Consider the following 8,250-nt stretch of genomic DNA (forward strand, 5'->3'; position numbering starts at 1 on the left):
AAGTTGCGGGAGGGGACAGGGTGGGGCCCCCAGATCTTTATCAGATTAATAAGCTCCTTCCTCCTGCCAGTCCCCATTGGCTGCAGTGTCGGGCACCCCTGCTAAGCAGGGCCATGGGCAGTGAGTGACCTGCATTGGTTCTGAGGCTCCTGGTGGGCGGGGGAGGGGAGGGGGAGGGTACTAAGTCGCTGCACAGCTGGCTGGCCGCCAGACCATTCCTCTCTGGGAAATGGGGCAGGTAGTGGCCGCAGTGAGAAAGCTGGCCCGTCCTTCTGCCCCAGGGCCCAGAGTCTGTGACAGGAAGGGTGGGAGGTGTTGAAGCTAGGGCTCGGGGACCACATGGGTGCAGAAAGGCCTGAAGACGCTGCAGGGAGGGACGATCAGGGTACCAGAAGAGGATCTGTTTCTTCCTGCAGGGCCAGGATCCACTGGGGAGGGATTGGAGTTGGATATAAAATCAGAAGACAAAAAAAAAAAAAAAACCTAAACTAGAAGACAGAGTGAAATCTGGGGCATAAGAATTAAGTTAAATAACTGGGTGTGATGGCTCACGCCTGTAATCCCAGCACTTTAGAAGGCCAAGGCGGGTGGGTCGCCTGAGCTTGGAGTTCGAGACCAGCCTGGCCAACATGGCGAAACCCTGTCTCTACTGAAAATACAAAAATTAGTCAGGCTTGGTGGCAGGCGTCTGTAGTCCCAGCTACTCGGGAGGCTGGGGCAGGAGAATCACTTGAACTCAGGAGGCAGAGGTTGTAGTGAGTTGAGATCGTGTGACTGCACTCCAGCCTGGGCAACAGAGTGAGGCTCCATCTCCGAAAAAAAAAAAAAAAGAAGAAGAATTAAGTTAAATAATGGATTAATATGATCAATATTTTGTGATATAATCATAAAATAGGCCGGGTGCGGTGGCTCAAGCCTGTAATCCCAGCACTTTGTGAGGCCGAGACGGGTGGATCACGAGGTCAGGAGATCGAGACCATCCTGGCTAACACAGTGAAACCCCGTCTCTACTAAAAAATACAAAAAACTAGCCGGACGAGGTGACGGGTGCCTGTAGTCCCAGCTACTCGGGAAGCTGAGGCAGGAGAATGGCGTAAACCTGGGAGGCGGAGCTTGCAGTGAGCCGAGATTGCGCCACTGCACTCCAGCCTGGGCAACAGAGCGAGACTCCGTCTCCAAAAAAAAAAAAAAAAAAATCATAAAATAGAATTCTACCCAGGAATAAAAAGAAAGAATGAACTGCAATGCGGATGAGTCTCACAAAGATGATATTGAGCGAAAAGAGCCAGACATTAAAGAGGATACGTTCTGTTATTCCATTGATAGGAACTTTCCAGAACCAGTGAAACTGAGCAATTCTTAGACAATCCCCAGTGGTGAGTATCTCTGGCAGAGGGAAGCCATATAGGCTGCTGGAAGTGTTCTTATCTTGATCTGAGGGGCTTCTAGGGTACTTCATTCATTTCATTATGTGTTATCCTTTAATTTCATAAAGTACATACCCCCACTTCCCTCCCAAAAAAGAATGAAGCTAGGAAGAGGGCTGGAGTCAGGGCTGGGCTCCTGTGGAACTTTTGGTTTGTTGGGAACCAAGACATTCCTCCCTCCCTCCTTCCCACAGATACGCAGTGAGCACGATGCACAGCGTTCCGGACACTGCAGACGCAGAGAAGAAATGAGACACACATGGAGCTTACCGAATAGCTGGGAAAGAAGTGAAAGAAACAGTGAACAAGAATTTGTTCACTATAATTTTGGATACTAAGTGTTCTGAAGAAAATAAGCCTGTCATGGGTGGGAGGCTGGGATTGGGAACTAGTTTCTGATAGAATCACAGAAGTCAGAGCTGCAGGATAGGGAGAAGGTGTTAGCAGTCAGGTGAAGAACAATGATGAGAGAGTCAGAGACAGACTCTCCAAAGATAGGATTTGGGACCCAGGGAGAGTGAGGAGGCGAGCACCTTCCTATCCCCTTTTTCTGAACCTGTCCTCTTTCCTGTCGTCTCCCAGGGGCAGCTCCTGTCAACCAGGAAGCACAGCCCTGCTTTCCTCCCTGATGGCACGCTTCCATCGCCATCGAAGGAAGGTCACTCAGTGCCCAGGCCAGGTTAGGGTCAGAGGGGGCTGGGATTGTGAGATGAAGAGAAAGTTCCAGTAGGTTCCAGACTGGATGTGGAATGGGGTCGAAACTGCAATTCAGATTTAGTTAGGGACACGGATATGGCTGGAGTTGGGGATTGAAATGATCTTTTCGAGACCCAAATCTGTTCACATCACCCTCTATGCCCCCTCCTCCCAACCCTGATCAAGCCTGGCAGTGGCTCCTCTTTGCCTTTGGAACAGTGACACCATCCCCTCTCATGGCCCCCGTGGCCTGCCTGATTGGCTTCACCCCTCACATTCCCCTTTGCTCTTTTCTGTCTGGGACCACGTGCCTTTCATTCATTCATCAGCAGACACTGGCCGAGCCCCTACTCTGTATTCAGCACTGTGTCAGGTCCTGAAAATACAATGCGATCAAAGCAAACCCCTGCACTCATGGAACTTGCCTTGAGTGAGGGAAACAGACAATATTACCTAGTAACCAAATACATTAAATAGTATGTTAAATAGTGATAAGTGCTAAAGACAAAAAAGAAAACAGGGAAGGATAGTATAAAAGATAGAGGAGTGCCAGGCGCGGGGGCTCATGCCTGTAATCCCAGCACTTTGGGAGGCTGAGGCAGGCAGATCACCTGAGGTCAGGATTTCCGGACCAGGCTGACCAATATGAAGAAACCCCATCTCTACTAAAAACACAAAATTAGCTGGGTATGGTGGTCTATGCCTGTAATCCCAGCTACTCCAGAGGCTGAGGCAGGAGAATAACGAACCCGGGAAGCGGAGGTTGCAGTGAGCCAAGTTCGTGCCATTGCACTCAAGCCTGGGCTATAAGAGCAAAACTCCGTCTCAAAAAAAAAAAAAAAAAAAAAAGGAGCAAATTTTAGATATAGAATGGCCAAGGAAGGGCTCCTTGGGAAGTGGACTTTTGAGTAAAGACCTGAAGGAAGTAAAGTCAGCTCCTCGGCACCCCAGGGCCTTGGCACATGCTGTTCCCTCTCTACCTCTAGAACTGAGGTCACGTTTCCTCTTCCTCCTGATCTTAGCTCAATAATTGCTTTTTTGAGGAAGGCCAAATTTCACTATACATGGCTCTCGCAGCACTATAGCTAACATCTTTGATTGATGTCTGTTTTCTCTAATAAATTAGTCCATAATTTTTTTTTGGTTTTGTCCCCATCTCCTGGTGTCATACTTGGTACCTGGGACACACTGAAAACATCGTTCAATGGGTTAATGTCAAGGACAAGGTCAGGACTGGGAATTGAATCAATGATGGCTTTGGAGTTATGGTGAAGATCCGAAGAGAGCTGACTTGGGCTCAGGGTGAGAGAAGGGGCAAGGCGTGGTGTGGGGGAGGGGAAAGGGTTGGGTGGGGAGGGAGGGAGGAGAGGGGAGAAGGCTGAGGATGAGGGTCATGCCCAGCTCTGGGTGGCAGGGCTGGCTGTCCTGGGCTGCAGACAGAAGCTGTCCAGCTGGATCTCCCTCCTGGGCTCTCCCTCCTCAACCACCTTGATGACTCTTGGAGGATGCTGGGAGCCTGAGGATGCAAATCTTAAGATGCAAATTCTCCCAGCCTCCTGCTTTCTAATCTCTCCCCTTTGCCCTGTGTCCCCAGGGGGTTGCTGAGGCTTGGTGAGAAGCAGGACGGTGGACTGGGCAAACTGAGTCATAGCCCACTACCAAGAGGTCTCCTCCAACCCAAATCCCAGCGTGGCCCTGGGTTTGCTCGGGGCTCCAGTCTGGAGTGGGAATGAGGTTCCCGAGGGAGACAGAGATGGAGGCAGGGATGCTGAGGATGTGAATGTGGCTGGGGCAGGGACAGGGACGGGATTAGGCATGAGGATGTAGATGTGGCACTCCCCAGCTATGACCAAAACGTAGACGCATGACTCTTGATAGGTGTTCATTGGGCTGAAGAACTGGTTCTCCTGGACCAGGGGCGGGACCCGGCGAGGCGGAGAGGTTCCGGGGAAGGATTTGTACTCAATGGGGTTGCTGACTAGGGGCCACCCACATAGGAAGCTGAGTTCTCACTGCTGGGGCATCCCCCATGCCTGACCCCACCCCAAGTCCTGCAAGGCAAGGAGCAAGTAACTCCTGGGGACCCACTCTCCTAAGACACAGAGGGAAAAAAAAAAAAATCAAATCCGGCCACTCCCCTGCTTAAAGTTCACCAGAGCTTAAAATGATGTTGCCCTTAGAAATGAATCCAAGGGCCAGGCACGGTGGCTCATGCCTGTAATCCCAGCACTTTGGGAGGCCAAAGCAGGCAGATCATGAGATCCGGAGTTCGAGACCAGCCTGACCAACATGGTAAAACTCCGTCTCTACTAAAAATACAAAAATTAGCAGGGCGTTGTGGTGCGCGCCTGTAATCCCAGCTACTCAGGAGGCTGAGACAGGAGAATCGCTTGAATCGAGGAGGTGGAGATTTCAGTGAGCCGCGATCACGCCATTGCACTCCAGCCTGGACAACAGAGAGATAGTCTGTCTCAAAAAAAAAAAAAAAAAAAAAAAGAAAGAAAACAGAAACGAATCCAAGGATTTATTATGGCTACAAGACCATGCCTGCCCGACACCTTTTTCCAGCCACTCTGGCCTCCTCGCTGTACCCAGAACATGTGTCCTTCAGGACCCTTGCGTTTGTCCTTCCTGGGTTTATAACACCCTTCCCCCATGCTGTTCAAGCTGTTTCAACCAAGCTGTTTCAAGAGTGGTTTTGTTTGTTTGTTTGTTTGTTTTTTGTTTTGAGATGGTGTCTCACTCTGTCACCTAGGCTGGAGGGCAGTGGCCCAATCTCAGCTCACTGCAACCTCCGCCTCTCAGGCTCAAGCGATCCTCCCACCGCGGTCTCCCGAGTAGCTGGAACCACAGGCGTGGTCCGCCTGGCTAATTTTTTGTATCTTTTGGTAGAGTGGGGATTTTGCCATGTTGCCAGGGCTAGTCTCAAACTCGTGAGCTCCAGCGATTCGCCTGTCTCAGCCTCCCAGTGTTGGGATTACAGGCGTGAGCCACCGCACCTGACCCTAAGCGTGTGTTGTTCATGTCATCCAGGTCTCAACCCCAGTGTCACCTCCTCAGAGTCCCTCCCTGACCACTGTCCCTTATGTTTCTCCACCCTCCGCCCTCCATCATGCTACCCTGACACCTGATTGTATCTCCAACTGCACTTGCCAGCGCTCAAAAGGATCTTTATCTGTTTATTGATGCGTTTATTTTCTGTCTCTCTAGCACCCATAAACTGCAAAAGAAGGGGTTGTGCCTGGGGAGCTCACAGCTGCTCCCTCAAAATCTAGAACAGCGTCTAGGCAGACAAGAGCCATGAAGCAAAGTGATCCTAAGATGTCAACGCTGGAAGGGGCTTTTCAGGTCTTCTCATCCCACTCATGTATCTGACAGGTTGGGACCACTGAGGCAGCTGGGAAAGGTCAGCTGGGGAAGGAGGCTGGTGTGCTTCCCATTGTGCCAGCTGGCCTTTTAGACTGACCATAAAACAGTGGAGGGCAGAGTGCAAGCTACGGGGAGCTCCTGACCTCACAGGGCTCCAGAAGTTTGACGGGAGCCTCCTCCCCATGTCCTGTCCCCAGAGTCAGGGCAGGACATCCTGAGTATACCAGGTGTGTCTGCCCAATAAATCTTTTTCCAAGCTGCCTTTCTGGGAAACCAGATTCCAATGATCCGCCCTGGTCCCTCCCTCTCCAGCTCGGGGCATTTTTCAGGGTAGGCATGCCTTCTAATGCTGCCTTTGTGGAGGCCCAAGGAGTGTTCATCCTCTTGGGGGACAGGGTGCCTAAGCATGCCCAGGCCCTTTTCCCTGCTGCTTCCAACCCCAGGATCAAAGGGGCCTGCACTGCGCACCCAACAATAATACTGGCAGCTGTCACTTACTGAGGAGCTATCATGTCTCAGTCATTAAATCAGAGCCTTTGTGTACACGATTTTAAAATATGAAACAGGCCAGGCGTGGTGGCTCACGCCTGTAATCCCAGCACTTTGGGAGGCCGAGGTGGGAGGATCACCTGAGGTCGGGAGTTCAAGACCAGCCTGACCAACATGGAGAAACCCCGTTTCTACTAAAAATACAAAATTAGCTGGGGTGGTGGTGCACGCCTGTAATCCCAGCTACTCGGGAGGCTGAGTCACGAGTATCGCTTGAACCCAGGAGGCGGAGGTCACGGTGAGCAGAGATCGCGCCATTGCACTGCAGCCTGAGCAACAAGAGCGAAACTCCGTCTCAAAAATAAATAAATAAATAAATAAAGTAAAATATGAAACAAATACATAGCTCTATTTAAAATGCTTGGCAGCCGGGGCGCAAGGTCAAAGGCACCTGCAGTGCGCACCCAGCCTCAGCCTCACCCTCACCCCTGGTGGCCACAAGGGGGCGTCTCTGAGTATTTCTTAGTCCTTTGATTTGTTCTACGGTAAACTAAACTGGTGATTTGGGGTAAGTCCTTAGGTTGCAATCTGCATGTGAGATATCCCCAAACACACCTCTTTATGCACAACGGTATGAGGATCCTCTTCTCCCAGGATCACAGATACAGCAAGTGAAAATCCAACAGCCAAAGACAGCCTTCCCCACCACACACACACACACACACACACACACACACAGGAGCAAAAGGAGAAGGGATTTGTTTGAACACAGAGATTCTTGGGCTGGGATGTGATGAGACAGTTGGCCACCCCAAAATTTCAACATGCCCGGGCTTTGGGATGTCAATTTAGTTAGGGAGGAAATGTGGTTAGGTGTGGGGCTCTTTCTGGAGCTGTGGTTGTACTGCAAGCACATGTTGTTTTTTTCTTTTTTCTTTTTTTTTTCTTTTTTGAGATGGAGTCTCACTCTGTCACCAGGCTGGAGTGCAGTGGCACAATCTCAGCTCACTGCAACCTTCTCTTCCCAGGTTCAAGCGATTCTCCTGCCTCAGCGTCCAGAGTACCTGGAACTACAGGTGCACACCACCACACCCAGCTAATTTTTGTATTTTTAGTAGAGACGGGGTTTCACCATGTTGGCCAGGATGGTCTCCCTCTCTTGACCTTGTGATCTGCCCACCTCAGCCTCCCAAAGTGCTGGGATTACAGGTGTGAGCCACCGTGCCTGGCCATATATGTTGTTTTCTTAGATGGTGGCAGCCCCAGCCAAGGCAGCCTGTGGATCCCCACAGACTCCAGGAACAAACACTGACCATGGTCTACACTGGGGTTGAGACACACTGCAGCCCGCAAGGCCCCCAGCCACATGAAGCTCTGGGTGGGTCGCTGGTTATGCTGACACTAAAACCATCTGATCCCCCTACCACTGGCACCACAGGGATGGGGGAGGAGTTACCCTGTCATTGTCCAAAGACACTGTGATCCCGCCAGAGAGAGGCCATGACCAGGGTTGGGTCAGGCACAGAATTCGACTCAGGTGGCAGAGGAAGGAAGGAAGGTGGGCTGGATCTGAGGTCTGGGGAAGCAGAAAACCAGGGCGTTGGGCAGCTGTGGATTGAGAAGACCAGGAAGACTGACTTGAGGGCTGCACAGATCTCTATGTTTAAGGGCTGTGGGGCTGGAAGGAAGAAAATCAGACTCCCCAGATTACCAGTCATGTGGCCAGAATCAACTAGACTATACCGCAGTAACAACCCCCAAATTCCAGTGGCTTCACCTGACAAGTTTATTTCTCGCTCAGTCCAAGTCTGGCTCAGTCAGTGGGGGCCTCTTCTACAGTCCCTTGGACACATAAGCAAGTGCCTTCTCAACACGTGCTTCCGGAAGGGAGAGGCAAAGAGAAGGAAATCAGGGGTCTCTGTGCTGGCCTGGAGACGACCTGCATCCCTTCTGCTCCCAACTCAACCAAAACTCATCCTGTGACTCCACCCACAAGAGGGCCAGAGGCTGAGCTTTCCGTGTGTCCAGGAGGAGAATTGGATTTCAGTGGCAACGCTAACAATTAACCAGACTCTGAAACTTCACAAAATACTTACTATTCCACTTCTCAGTCCCCTGAATCCAGACATTCCTTCACCTCCTGATGACACGCTCTGGGAGGTGAGGGCAGGAATATACAGCATGGCTGGATGGTGGGCTGAGCTGGGACACTTCTGTCTCCAGAATAGATGATCCATGGATTCATGTCTCCAGAACAGATGATCCACGG

Source organism: Papio anubis, chromosome 17 (assembly GCF_008728515.1).
Source record: "Papio anubis isolate 15944 chromosome 17, Panubis1.0, whole genome shotgun sequence".
NCBI lineage: Eukaryota > Metazoa > Chordata > Mammalia > Primates > Cercopithecidae > Papio > Papio anubis.